Genomic DNA, 16,102 nt, shown 5'->3' with positions numbered 1-16,102 from the left:
TTCTTTTTTTAGACGAATTCTTTTTGGATCTCTCGTTAATTATGGAACTCGTTGCTCCATGGAGACTGGTTTCAGGGGGAAAGATGGTAAAAATATTTATTTTTTCCTTTCTCCTTTTTTTAAAATAAAGATGAGGTGGTTCGTGGCATGTTTGTTATCATAGCTGGTTTATGGAGTACCGTGTTGCGCGGAGCAATTCCAGATAAGATAAAGCAATTAGAAGATAATCTGTTGCGACGCGGTAATTAAGATACTGGAAGCTGTTTATATTGCACGGCGATTGAAGGGAAAAATTCTGGGATAGTTAGCGTTGCAGATCCTGGCTAATTAAGTCGTTGATAGGGTGGTATATAAAGAGGGATGGTAATTCTTGGTGAAATTGGAGCGTGTATTTTGTGGTAAATGTGAAGTCTGGGGATAATTGGTAATATATAATGCAACTATGTGTATAATATTGAAATTTTCTAACTTGTTTTTTATATACTAAGGAGTAGATTTTTTTAGCGTTTTATATTATTAAACTCTTCCATAAACTTGTCTGGTAATCTACTCTGTAAATTACTAATAAAATTTACTTATCCTATTATGTATGAAACGTATTTGTTGAAAACTCATGTTCTACTTAATTTATTTTTCGAAAGCCTTTTGATTTGAACTTTTGGTCGTACTGAGTCGAGAACTGAGAAATTGATAAAAGGAGAAGTTAATGAGTTCACTTTTGGGAAACACCGGAAGGAATGTCTGTCTCTTACTAATAATTCCTCGAACAAAAACAAGAACTTTTCCTGGCCCAAGAAGAATTCGATTTCGAAGGGCTTAGTAATTAATTCACGCAAATTCCTAGAATTCGATGCTCTAACTTAAAAAAAAAGTTGATCAACCACCGAGTGTCTTCCAACACAATCTATATATATAACAATAATAACTAAGCCGAAATTGTTCACACCCGAAGAAAAATTCGATTCCAAAAGGCTTGGCAATATTAATACCTCGAAAATTTCCCGAATTCAACGTTCTAACTTGAAAAAAAAACCCAATCAACCATCGATTGTCTTTCAACACGATCAAAACTTGGTTGGGCAAACAACCGTGGCATTCCGCTTTATCCCGAAAAATATCCGGGACATGGAATATCGCAAGCACCGGTTCGGTTTGATCGCGGAAAAACCGTCGGCCAACTCTCGAATCCCCGGTACAGCACCACGGGCGATTTTCAATGCTACCGACGAAATATCAATCCTCTCAGCGATAATTACATTTGCATCGAGCCGCGTCATGCATGTTTCACGCGGATCTGTCCGGATGTCCCTTTCGCGAATCCATGGCCGGCCTTTTTATCATCGAGGCTTGGTAATTGTAACAGAGCCAGAGGGCAGTCCATTAGCCGTAATAATTCCATAAAATCCGGCCCGCCGTTCTGGACCGGTAAAACGCGCTCGTTTTCAGCTTTATCGTCCCTTCCAACCCCCGTGCCCACCCCTATTCTATTGCCCCAAAGCGTCGAAAAATTCGCTTTTACAACGCTCGTCCGGGTATTACCGGCCATCCGTGACCGGTAGTCTTCTCGCGTGTTTGACATCGGCTGGACAATGCAGATCCGGCTTAATGCCCGATGATTTTGCCCTCAATCTGCTAGCAAGAAAAGCAAAGGGATGGGGCTGGAATGGTTTGGAGATGGGGTACGTTGTTTCGTGTGTGTTAACTCTTTGACGCTCGACTTTCATGGTGTTTGTGTGGGTTTTTGATAGATGTGATCACTAGATCGTGCATATCTGTGAATTTATGCGAAATTCAAGTGTGTGAAATTGTATAGTTCAAAGTAGATCCCTCAATTAGATAGTAAGCTATTCGCTGCTATTTTTCATCAAATAGTGTAGGTAGATTTACGTATTTCATATGTTAGATCTTCGTGACTTGATTTTTATGGTTTATATGTGGTAAACGTGTATAAGCGTGATAAATGAAATTTTATTGCATTTTGAATAAAAATGCTGCATGCTTGACCTGATCCTTCGTATATTTTTTAGATATTATCGCGTATGCTTGATATATTCCATTTCACTCTTATATTATTGTAATGTTATCCTATGTTGCTATGTTACATAAATTATACTATGTGGTTATACAACATATATGTAACCAATATTTGCATTATAATATTACTTCGTATTGAGATATGTATAATTTTATGTGCTAGACTAGGTTAGCTGTGTAGTAGTAATACTTGCATGTGAATATCAGTGTGTGGAAGTATGTGTGTGCGCGGCGTCTGTGTGCTGAGACGCGTACAAGTGTCGATGAATATTTTTGAAATCGTTTATCAAGTAAATATATAACTATTCTAATATAAATTCTAATTGTAAATTTAGTATTCTTATACCATTATTTCGGCTATTAAGATCCAAAATTCTCAACACTTCGTAACCTACCTCTCCTAGTTGCATTATATTACATCCTATTCCTCTTACCACAAAATAAAAGATACCAACCATTCTTAAATTTCTTATTCTGTGGCCAGACACCAAACAATAAAACATAATAAGAAAGTGTAAATCGTTTTACGAATGGATTATTTCTCATTCTTCGTGATATTTTCATTGTGTCCAAAGAGTTGAATCTCGGATGCGTAACCAGTCGACCATAAAGTGGGTTGGGAACGAAGCAACAAATCAACGCAGCGAGCCTGACGGAAGGGGGGCTTCGCACGATGTCTTCCTCAAAATGCAAATCAGCCATGCTGAGGGGCACAAAAGCGGGCTGTCTCAACGGCATTGACCCAGTTCCAAACATTAAATTATCACGGTGCAGCAAGCCGGTAATAGCGCGTCCCTTGGGCTCTCGTTGAAACAATATCAACTACTCTGGTCGATATTATCAGGTTTAGGGGAGAAGATCTCGGCTGCCCGAGCGAATTCGTCCAGAAATCTCGTGGTCGTAGGCGAAACGCGTGATCGATGACGACGTTATTTTAGTTAAACATTATTTACTGTGACTCAATAATTCCTACGTTTATGCTGATAAATGGGAAATTATTGGTTCGATAATTTACACAATTAAGGAATGTTACATTTCATAGATAGCCAGACAGATAGTAGAGAATAGAAGTCTGATTATATATTTCAGAAAAGAAGATCTTTTAATAAATTCTAAGCTTTTATTATAAGAATTGTAATTTAGTGTACAGTTGAAATAGTTATCTGGTAAATGTTGACGCGACTATTTTAATAAATTTCTGTAAGATTTATAGTAGTATCAGTGAACCTAAATTTTCAAGAGTTTTATATATTTCTATCTCTGTCTAGCAATATCCCAATACGATCTTCTGATTTTTATCTAAAAATCCAAGTGCAAGTTGAAACATATTTCGGTTTGTATAAATTTATATGAATATCCTAGTTTATTTATAAAATTTGTCTGCCCTGCAATCCCAATCTTACCACATCCAGAAACGCTATAGCATCGAAAACTCCATCTTCCAACGAGTATATATTCCAACTTACCTGAAACAAGCGAAAGAACACAGTTAATTAAAACTTATCTAGAAAAATAGAGCCGAAGATCTGCTGTATTATATTTAACAAGTCTTTAGTTTACTATCTTTTATGGACAGAGGTAATATACTTGCAATTTAAACTGCAAATACTTGTTTTCTGTTCAACAAATGAGTGATGCTTTTTGTACATCTATTAATTTAGTTAATAATAATTAAATTTCTACTGTACTACAGTAATCAACAGGCTGAACAAAAGGGACAAAGGAGCAAACGAATAAACGAACAAAGGACAAAAGAAAGTTTAAGGAGTAAGACGCTGTAATTTTACGCTGTGAATTACAACTGACAAGAGAAACGAATGAATGTGTAATATAATTATATGCCTTATAATAAATACGTGTTTAATACAAAAGAAATATTTAAATCAAATTTTATTTATACTGATTGATACACAAGTATCAATTATAAACTTTCTCCTGTCCGCCGGTACAAACTTTCGACAACTTTCCCGAATCTTTACACTCTGAAAGAACGAAAATCTCTAACCAGACCGACATAACCTCGCCCAATTAAAACCACTTGACCCTCGCAGCACCCAAAAACCTGCATCCAATCCTCGATACGATAGTCAGTCAATTAACTCGCAAAAAAGACCAAAAGCCGGTAGAAACCTCCATGTGTTCGCTCCTTGGCCTCGTTAGCTACCCACCGATTCAATCTTCCGAGAAGTCGGAGGAGCACGTGCAAAACCGAGCGTATCTTTTTCGCGTGTCGAGGCGAGGGTGTCGTCCCTAAATATAACTTCTACCCGTGGCCGTGGCTTTTCCGTTTTCATGTTTCGTTCTCTTTATGGTGAGACGTGGTGGTGGTTAGTGATGGGCTCAAGTACGACACAAGTAGTTCCGAACAGATGGTTGGTTCTCTATAAGTATTTCGGAAGAAAAATGCAGTACTTTCAGGCAGATTCCAATCCTCTAAGAGTACATTGAGAAATAAAGGAAAAACCGCAATGTAAAATGGAATATTGGTCGAATAGGTTTGAAACTTCGCCTCTCTTTTTTATCATCGAAATCCACTATTGTAATTTTGTACGAAATATCGTAGATCAAATATTATTTTTACATAGGTGTAGTAAAAGCGACAAAATAAAATTTTGAAGGTACATAGCACTTTCCTGGCTCTTAAGACTGAATCACTAAATACTTGTAAGAGCATAATTGAGTTAGTTTGCGGGCAGATTTTCGAAAGTTACATTACTCACTCATTTTGGGGCTCGGAATCTGAAGCTGAAGATCGAATTCTTCGCAAACACAATGAATGGACCATTGTATGCCATAGTAGACTGCGGATTTTGATGTATTTATGAGAAATTTGAAAGTGTAAAACTGTGTAGATATCCGAAGTATAGTACTTTCTATTAAATTGTTTATTAGGTTGTCCGAAATGTTTCTTTCGTTTTATAAGGAAATAATAGACGCACAATGTTTTTTGTTTTATATTAGTTTATTGAATTATGAATGTAATAATAGAAATAGAACGAAATGGATCATACCTAATTCAATAAAATAATATAAAACAGAAATTGTCGTTCATCTATTATCACTTTATGAAACAAAAGGAATTTTTCGGATAGTCTAATATAATATGATACTTAATAGAGGTAGAGGTGGATATATATTAATAGAGGTATAAGGTACAATTTTCTATCGAGATACTACTTTAAATTACATTCTCAAAAATCTGAATTTGCATAAAAATCTGCAGTCTAGTTACGAGTAATATTCTAATGCTGTGACCTGAACTTTAGATGTTAGATTTGATTCAAAGTTACAAATATATATTACAACTTGATTCCATCGCTACTGGTGCTAGTGATTGTGGGGGCAGGAACGAAGAAGAAGGTTCCACGGTTATAGCATTATGTCACGTTAATAACGTCCAGCCTTCGGCCTCTGTTTCTTGATCTTTCGGGTATCCACGGCATCCGGGGTGGCGAGGGTGGCTGGCGCAGACGACGACTTTGAAGCTTTAATTAATGACGGCCACGAGACACACACACGACGAGGCAAACGGCCAAGAGGAACGCTGAAATTGCGTCTGTTCTAGTCATTTGCAGAGACCGACGCGAGACGTTTCACCGTGCCGTGATAAATAATTGTCAACGTCGGCGTAATCGTTATTGCGATCCCCGGGATCGTCTGGCGATTGAATCCGTCGTGTAATCGCCTCGACTTCTGGACGTCGTTTTCGCAGTATCTGTCCATTTGGTTAGCCGGGTAAGTCCGCAATGCGAGATTTCGTGCGACTCCTTTACGACGAATGTCTCGTATTTCCGTGAACGTTTAGCAGAAAGGCTGCCTGGACGGTTGATCATTTATAGCCAATCTTGCGTTAACGTGAAGTTTGATTATTTAGATTATTAAATTTGAAACTTGAAAGAAGAAAATGAAAGAAAAACAGAATTTGAAGTATTATAGTATTATCAAAAAGTAATTTAGATTTTATATGATTTATTCATAAGGTAGTAGGATGGATTTCGCTTAAGACTTATACAGACATTTATAGAGTTTGAAAAGGTTAATGATGACATGATAGAATTTTTAATGTATCTGTGATATAAATAAATGGTACAGACATGGTATCTATATTTTAAAATATTTAAAAATATTATTCTATGCAGGTACAAATATATTTTTAATAAGAAAAAAATACAATTCTCAACAATATCAAAGCATATACAACAGGTGTCAGCGTTAGAAAGAGTTGCCTCGCGATGCATGAATCACGATCAGTGTTTCGGTGTCGTAGCTCGAGAACGGAAGTAGCGAATCGAGGGTCAGAGAAATCACGATGAATCGTTTCCTTTGCGAACGATGATGATCCGCTATTCCCGGGACACCGAGTGGATTTCGCGTGTAGCCAGATTCATGGCACGATAATCGACGGTGATCGACCTCTCGGAGGTTCGAGTGCCGCCCTCTCAGGAGTTCAACGAGCCGGTTGTTCGACGAGAGGAACGAGCCACGTGCGATTCGCGAAAGACGGTCGACGGGCTTCTTATTTATAAACGGCGAGCTCCAGAACTTCCCGACCGACGTAGAAACTAATGGAACACCATGAACTGGAGCCAACCGGGGTTGGAGTGAAAACGTTCAGCTCGACCGATCGTCGTTTCTTATGAGTTTAAGCTAAATGTACAGGGTGTGATGGGAATTGGCGAGAATTGGTGTAATTACTTTAGGAATACAAACTATTTTGCGAGAAGATAATATTGAATATAAAAGACAAGTACAATGGAACTTTTGTGCGTTAGACTTTGTTTTAAAGAAACTGCAGATTAAAGACTTCTTCTTCCTTGTCAAATGCTTAACGAAATATACAAAGATAACATTTTTATAAAATAAAAACACGACAATATAATTCTGGAAGAGGGAAGCCAATGGAAAGAGCGGTATAATATTTTTCCACGAGAAATTTCATTTTTAAGAAACGAAAAGTGTCAGAAGTTTGGGAAAACTTGCCGTCTGGTTCTGATATTCAAATAGGACATACGAAGTCTACATCGTTGAGCGAAAAATTCTAAATTTAAAAGAAAAATAAAAAATGGCGCAGAGGAAAACGGGTGCACCTTCTTCATTCCATTTTTGCATAAGAAATCGCTCTCCGTCAGGATTTCTGCTGTGCCCCACGGTACACGCGAGTTTTATCAGAAGTTTCGCGAAAGAAGAAACTGTTCCTCGCGGTTTCGCCACTCTTGCCGAACGGGAAGTTTCCGCGATCGAGACCGACCGGGGAAGAGTTTGAAGAGTTACGCGACTACGATAACGGCGTGACTGACTTCCGGCCCCATCTCCACCAGGGATGGAGGACTTCAGAACATTCGAAAGCAAGGTGTCTAGCAAATTTCCTCGACGAGTTATTTTTACCTAACTTTCTCTCGCCGTCTGAAAATTCAAATTATGTACGGAATATCGAGTCTGTTTTATTTGCCACAATCTTATTTTATAACCTTACAAATGATTGATATGATGGGAATTTTAAATTACTATTGATATTGCTGCATTTCAGATGATGATAATTTTAGAATACTTCATTTCAATTTATATCCCGTGCTTTACCTAGGGAAGAAATTAATGAATTTTATTGTATTACATATATGAGATACGAACTACATAAGCTTCAATTATAAGCTAACATAAGTTAACGTGTTAATTAAGAGTTAATTTTAATCTTCCTCGAACGTTTATTAAAATAATCAATAACAATCATGTATTATACGTGCGCATACTTTAATCTCTTCTTTCCTAATTTAAAATAACTACTCGCCATATGATACAGTTTAAATCGAAGAATACATAACTTTATTATCATTATGAATTTCTTTTTGCATACAATTAGTTCGCTTATAATTGGTGGCTTTTCTATATTCCATATACGTATGTATAAGTGTCTTCCCATCAAACGTAGATATATATGTTCATAACAACGTTTATATTAGATATATATTTTTATATTAGACATATATATCTATAGCAACGAATATATTATAAATAAGTAGGTACATTCGTTTTAAAGTATTTAATGTGTCTCTTCGTCACGTTGCAACGTGTCTTTTTTACAATATTCTAACATGACGTTTGTAGATAAGTAGCTAAATTCGTTTCAAAGTATTTAACACGACGCGATGAGATCTTTAAAATCTTCCTACCCTTAAATTTTGAGAAATAAAAACGCGTCAGAAGAATATAGATTTTACGTCTGGTTGTCTGTAATATCGAAATCCTTTTATTACCATAAACTATAAAATTTACTTCAAAAGTATATGAAGTAAATGAAGTATATATAGTATACGAAGTTCATATGACACCGAACTAAAAATTCCGATACGTTCCTCATTTTTAGTACAACATATAGACCAAATGTTCAAAGAGTTAAGAATATTCGAAGATAAATAATAGTAGATAAATAGGATTATATTATTTCCACCTGGAGTTCATGATTATTTGGACATCGATTTGGATTAACAAGAACGTAGATTAAATCGACGTGATCCTACGCAGCCGCCGTTGTGTTTGATTTTCCTTCCTTATAATAAACCCATCGTCTAGTACGTGATCCCGTGGACTACCTTGAGATCAGTCGAAAACCACGTTTCGTTATATTCGAGCACGCGATTACAGCGATTCGATCGTAAGAACGTGGTTTAACGAAAGCAAAGGGATCATGTAATTCCCTACCCAGTACGTTCTGCAAACACGCGTTTCCCACCTATCTCTTTTACTTTTTTCATTCAGCAGCCATTGGTGCGCGGAATCTTGATGTGTGCACAGTACACCCCTTTGCGATAATTGTACCAATTTCATTAAAATGAAATACCTCTCTGCTAATAACACTGTTGGAAGTTAATTTCGAGAAGGATAACTATCAATAATAATTATATTTTACCGTTACATCCCGTACAGTATAATAAAATAGCGTAATAAATAGACAGCAGATTTTTATGCATTTACGGGAGATTTGGTAGATGAAAAATGCATAGATTGTACATAGTACAGAAAAATATATGAAATATACAAAGTACACTTATACATATTTACAAAGTTAAGTATTTACTGTATAATAATAAACTATAAACAATTTTTATGTGTATTAGTTTTTGACTATTTCTTATAATGATTTTTAAATTGAAATTTTGACAGCCAACTGTATAAGATACGCATATAAAATAAATAAAGTGAAACAACTGAAGGGCTAAGAATTATACATTTTTTCCTATAGAAAGAAGAAATATGAAGCTAAAATAATATGAAGCTAATAGACGTGCCTAGTAAGAACAATGCACGTAACAATCTAGGATGAATAGAATGCAAGTTAAACATGCAGCTCCCTGACTAATGACTAGTAGCCGAGAGCGTCAGTAAATAAAGGAAGAAGACGCCGCGTCAGTTGATGAATTAAGCTAACAGGTATGCTTTCACAGTTAACAAATTAAACCTCTTAATGACAATGGTATTCAGAAGATGTAACTTTGACTAACTGTCCAATTAGTACGATTGTTTGGATAATGACCTGTAAATGAAATGATAAATGTATTAACTAATAATGTGGAACAGTAAGTTCATTAGAAGATAGTGGATAAAGAATCTAAATAGATTAGGTAGAATCGCAGTAATTACAAACTCGACGTTTTCTATGGGAAGTAAGAATTATTATTTAACTTTCCTAAGATTATTCCCATTATTGAAGTTAAATTAAAATAACTACAACTAACATTAGGTTGTCCGGAAAGTTTCTTTCGTTTTATGAGGAAATAATAGACGCACAACATTTTTTGTTTTATATTATTTTGTCGAATTACGTACGATCCATTTTGTTCTGTTGAGATAAACACCGCGACATTTCACAGACTTGGTTATAAAAAAACACGTTTGCGAAAGAAAGACACTTTTCGGACAACCTAATATATGAATAGTAAAAAGACACGACTTTTATTTCCTCCAGACTTTTAACCAACCAATTCAACATTTCTCTTCAATCAATTCAACTGCAAGGACCTACGAAATATTCCAACAAACTTCTAAAAGAGTAAAATACGTTGGGTTCGCTGTAACGCCACCGATTCGATATAAAATTCATTGTTCGATCAGAGAAACTCACAAAATCCTTAAAAAATGGCAGTGGAACGTTGAATGCTGACAAACGAGGGTTGGTATAACAGAAAGCTCTGGAGGACCGTCGATCACAGAACACCGCTTTCATTGTAGAATTCTTGAACAGAAACGCTCGAAGGATAATAACGATAATTCATAAGGTGTGGGTGGAGGTGGTGAAGGGATCGTGACTGAAATAACTTAAAAGCGCGAAACGTCGGCGAACACCGTCATATACGGGTTGGTATCGACCCGCCGCTGTTGGGGCGAGTTTATGCTCCGTTTCAACTTTATGCTCGATTAAAGTCACGCGCGTTTACTTCGGAACTACAGCTGGATAACGCTTAAATCCGTTGAGAACGGGCCACAGCTCGAGGCGCGAGCCAACCAGCGGCACCGTAATATCGCGCTGAGATTTCGAGGCCAGCGGCCACTCGTGCTGCTATGAGTGGAAACAGTCGGAATGAATTCATCTAATTCATCCCTTCGTGACGTCCAGGGATTTTCGATTCGCATATACATTGGAAAGTTTCACGTTTTAAACGGGCAAGAGTTTACTTTATGGTTTATGAGTATTAAGAGGTATAACTGTGGGATACGATAGAAGTTTCCTTCTCAAAGGGTGGCGAGGATTTGGTCAACACGTTGACTGCTACGAGAATTTTCTATATTCTGCTTTGAAAACCGCGATAAATCCAGATACATTACACGATAATATTTAATTTTTCTGTGAAATATAATATTGTATTTTCGCATATTTTCCTGACACTGTTATCTAAAATATTCACAATGTTGGATAATTCTTAGTCTGGAAAATTTATCGTATTTTCTAAATCATTCGCGTCGTTGAAGTTTGCTTTTCTCAAGAAAAAATAAATCATCGCCAAGTAATTCGCTCGTAAGCTTTTGTTTTTGATTGAAACTGTCCTATGATATAGTCGTTAATTCATTCGGCCAGACTTCTCGCTTTATTACGAGTGATATATAGTGCGCTGTTACACTGTGACCGCTTATCAGGTCCTAGGTGGACGTGTCATCCAGGAATCAGAGGCACGATCATCGAGATATCCAGGTGTCAGCTAGTGGCCAGCATCGTGTAAATAATAGTGGCGAGACAAACGTTCATATCTACTGTAAAATCTCTACAATTTACGTTTATCCTAAAGATATTTGTCCAATTGGTATTTACGTATAATAACTCGATTTTGCGGGTCTTTTTTTTAGGCTAAAAAAAAAAACAGCTTCGAAGTTGTTAGAATCCTGTCAAATTTTTACAAAATAATCTCGTAATGAATACGATATCATTTATTTCGAACGAGACTCAAGTGACACGTCGACCAACTTTGTAATTTAAAAATACAGAAAAATGGATACCATAAAATGTTGTGAATAAGTTTTACGACTTATCTCCCTTGATGTCACTTGCTTTAATAAATAAAATGGTAAATTAGTCGGTTGTCTTTTGAAAAGTTGTATAATGATCACCTATCTAGATAAAGAGGACTGAAAAATTTACGAAAAGTAGAATTAATTAAAAATTAGAAATAATTAATTAAAATTAAAATTAGAATTAATTAATTGAAGATAATAATTGTTTGTTAAACAAGGAACCTGACGATTTAATTAACAGATTAAGAGATTAATAAGGTCCAAATTATAATATTTCCTTTAGTTTCAAATCGAAACTAAAAATACCGAATTGAAAATTTATTTTCTTAACTGTATGGTCGATTCTACTAATTGCAGGATAATTAACGGTACATTTTATCGTATGCATTTCTTATGCATATCATCGACATCTTAAGATATTGAAGTAAATGCAACATCTCGTTTCATTAAGGCATGCATATCGGTGTTACCTGGATAGGTTGGATATCGACGTTATCCGGATAATCCGGTTAATTCCGAGTAATGACAGATTCTACAGGCGACCATGTTATTAGGACAACGTTCGGTTGCTACGTGACCCGGACTTGCTTATATTATTCAAGCGTTTGGATCGTCTCGATAATGCTTCAATCGACAGCCATTAATGCGTGGTTCACCGAGAAGAGACGAAACTCGTGAAATAATTAACTAAATCGAATGAGCTGACGGATGCAATCGATACTTTCCACGTGAATCTCGTGTGAACTTTGTTAATTGAATCGTTCAGAAGTCACATCGATTATGTCTGTAAATGGAAAAGTTGAGGAAGCGACGACGTTATAAATATCTTTTTATTCATAAACTATTTCTGCTCAATTGTCTATTTAATTTATACCATTATAGTATTTTATCAATCATTATAGTATTATCATCAATTAGCGACGTTACAATAGCAACTAAACGATATAATAAAAAGTGTTAAGAATCATGGAAGAAGTTTAAAAAATGAAAAAAAATTGAATATGTCACAAAATATTGAACTTTCCTAAACTTTTCTTTATATCTTTTATTCGTACAAAATCTCACACAATCGATTTATACGAAAATACCGTATGATCATTAAAACGGGAAATACACTCTGTGAGAATATCGATATACTCGCTTCACAATATCAAAATGATAAACTAAAATATGTCTCTATAATCTTTCAACTTCATTGGGAACAACCTAATAAAACAGAGCAACCTAACACAGCTATAAGTTTGTTCAATTGCTATAATCACATTGTATATGAACGTTATTATCAATTCTATTATCAGGAATATTAAATACTGTCATAAACACTACCGTCTCAAAAATATGAAATACTGTTATTATCAAAAGATTTCAATCTCAATCAGGTAAATACAACATGACTATCTATCACAAACGATATCGGCGATCTCGTGCCCGATAAACTTCGTCATGAGAAATCAATTGCCCAGCAAAACGTCCACCAAAACCGCTAATCCTCTCTCGGAATAACGTCACATCGATTCCGCCATATAAACATATCGTCGATGTTCAGAAAATAAAACCCGCCGTTGGACGCAACATCCAGTTCAATCACGCAACGCAACAAATTACTCTTGCCGTACGCACCGTTAATAAACTTCATCGACGTAACGAGTCTTCTTTGGACACTTTAAACAACCACCATAAAAAGATTACACTGGCACAAGATCAAAAAAAAGACGAATGTTGCATCATGGATCCTTGCACGAGTAGCTTGATATTTGCGATAAATATGAAAAATAAAAAAGAATGGCCTGGATTGCGAATTTTTATGCATTTAAGTAGATACAAGAAATTTGAAATTATTATAATATTTGGCAGATAAGATTGATCTTCTTTCATATCTAATATACAGGGTATACCAATCTAATATACAGGGTATACCAATCTAATATACAGGGTATACAAAAAGGTTGGCAGCAAGCTTTAGAAACGTGTAAACCTGCAAAAAATCTTATAATAAACATGATCCGAAAAACCATCAGTTTTGGAGTTACGACACGTTTAGTGGATAAAAGTACATATAGCGTTTAACGTATAGTGCACTAGTAAACTAGTATAGTAAACAGTTGCTTCGTAGATTCAGCTGATGCAGCGAAAGGAAAACTGCTGCCAAGAGATAAGAGAAATACCGGGGATCTTTCAACGTGTGCGTGCTTCTATGAGGAAACGTGTCGAAGTGTGTCTTGACATAAATGGTGGACATATTGAACATAGGTGTATGCTGTAAAGGTAATGCCTCCCTGGCAAAAACACCTCGTAACTTACAAACTACTGGTTTTCAAACCCATGTTTATTAACAAGTTTTTGCTCGTTTTCACGAGTACTATATGCTTCTATGTGGTTTTTCTTCGACTTGTTTGTGCTTCCTCTAGGGAATCTAAAACTCACTAAATGACAATTAAATCATGTTCACGCTACGAACCTTCAAAATCTTAAAATTATTTGTTTTCGACGTTTCAACAGCGAATAAAGAAACAAAGAAAGGACAGGGGAGCAGTCTTTTCTCTTGCAGTTCCACTAGATGGCAAGACACGCGAGAAATCAAGCTTCCACGCGTAGAACATCTGTCGAACATTTTGTAGCGCGGCGATACGCGTCGCGAGCGCGATAACGAGCAGAGACGGGGTCGTTCGAATTCGACAAGCAGCGATTTTATCGACTTATGCAAATCATTCGGAGGCGATAATTTATTCTGTGGCATGTACGCGGGAGGGGGTAAGAGGAGGAACTCGGTCACGGTGGCGCGTAAACGAACATGGTAGCCGGCGTGTAGAAGCGTATTTTTGTCTCCGTCAGTTAGCCACGCGGCTCGTAACAAGTCGTCCAGATGACAGGCCTGTCGGACGGGTGCAACTTTTCAAAGTCAGCTGTCATAGTGGCCGAAGGGCTCGAAGGAGTAGACAGTGCGTCCCGGTCAACCACCATGTTCCACAACACCGAATGGTAAACCCGTTCCGTTCGTTTCGTTCTCGGTTCGTTTCTCCGCAGGCTCGTGTGATCGCTCATCGTTCCACGGATATCCCCCTGCGTCACGTCCAATTTCTTCGTCATTGTCGTGCCGGGGACTTTAATTAAAGCTCCGTAATCGATGGTGCCCGATCGAACCGATATCGGTAGCTACGTGTCGGAGAGTCATTTCGAGTCCTTGTCCACGAATGAGGAATCGATCGCTCGAGGGGTAAACCTCTTTGGAAAGACTCTTTTTGTTTGCACGGGATTCGCAGGATCGGGTCGAATTCGTTGTTAATTGATGTTTTTATGTGCGAGTGGCGAGTGAGAGGACAGGTGGTTTTGAAGGAATTGATGGAATTTTGACTACTGGTAGCTTCGGGGGACGATTCTTTAGGATTTGCGTGTTAGTGTCCGCGTTGTGCAGAAAGGAAACAGCAATGGATCGAAAGGGTGTGGAGGTAGATGGAATTTTGAATATCGATACTTTTGGTGTCACTATAACAGAATTTTTTGGAGCTAGCGCGTTATTAATTGCATCGTAGTAAAAAGAGAAGATAAAGTGTTGCGATGAATGAAATAGATAGTGCTAAAAGAATTGATCGAATTTTAGATATTGGCATTTTTTACCAACAGGGATGATAAATAGATTTTTAGAACGTGTTAGTTTTTGCATTGTACAACAAAAGAGAAGATGAATAAGCAGAGATCGCACAAGTATTTAAATAATCAGCTATTCGTTATACTAAGAAACGTCAACACATATTCAGTGGCATCATTTTTATCTCCTATTATAAACTAAAAATGATAATTCATGCTGAATATTAATATTTTACTAAATATATATTCGCGGTAAATATCTTGTAATTTCTATACATATTTTCAGATTGTTTACCAATATAGCAACGACAGTCGTGTTTCGTTACAGTGCTGATCAGGATGTTTTATTATAAAACACAAAGGATATGTATATACAAATTTTCTACAATTCAAATACTTTCGTTGGTCAGTGTACGTTGTACAAATAATGACATATTGTTATAACGTTACATGTAATTTGCAAAGTGACATTACTTGTAGTTCTTGTTTCCAACGTTATCTTTATTAGTATTTCTTTGCCGTTGTCATTACTGTTCTACATTACGCCTGGCATGGAAATGTGAAACAACTTGAAGATTCTCGAACGGAATGTAAAGCACAAAGAATCGCGAAACGCCAGTAGACAAGAGGACTTAACTTTAAGTAAATTATTCACGAGCGCTTGAAACCGCCTTATTAATCCTCCTTTCTGTCCTCTCCATCCCGTTTTCTCCGAGTGGAATTCTCTTATAAAAACTAAAAAGAGAAATAGACAAAAGCAGGAAGGAAAAAAGGAAGGAATTACCCATGAAAGCTAAAATGCTTCCGCGGAAGAATAACGCTTCTTCGCGAGAAAAAACTCTTTAAACGTTGGATGAAAGATTCGTCGGCAGAATTATTCTATTAGCCTCGCAGGTTACCGGATGAAATATGCAAATCGAGCCGCGATCACTTTCCGCCACAAGTTTAAACGAGACCGCAGAAAAACTGAAATTAGATTAGTCAA

General features: G+C 36.6%; 1 protein-coding gene across 1 annotated transcript in view; it reads right to left on the bottom strand.

The window, feature by feature from the left end:
- Sli (slit guidance ligand) overlaps nt 1-16,102 on the bottom strand; it is a 118,935-nt gene that overhangs the window by 77,481 nt on the left and 25,352 nt on the right. The window lies entirely within an intron of this gene.

This window comes from Bombus fervidus, chromosome 13, assembly GCF_041682495.2.
Source record: "Bombus fervidus isolate BK054 chromosome 13, iyBomFerv1, whole genome shotgun sequence".
Classification (NCBI taxonomy): Eukaryota; Metazoa; Arthropoda; class Insecta; order Hymenoptera; family Apidae; genus Bombus; species Bombus fervidus.
Note: the sequence above shows the minus strand (reverse complement) of the source record. Positions and strands in the feature narration are given on the sequence as shown.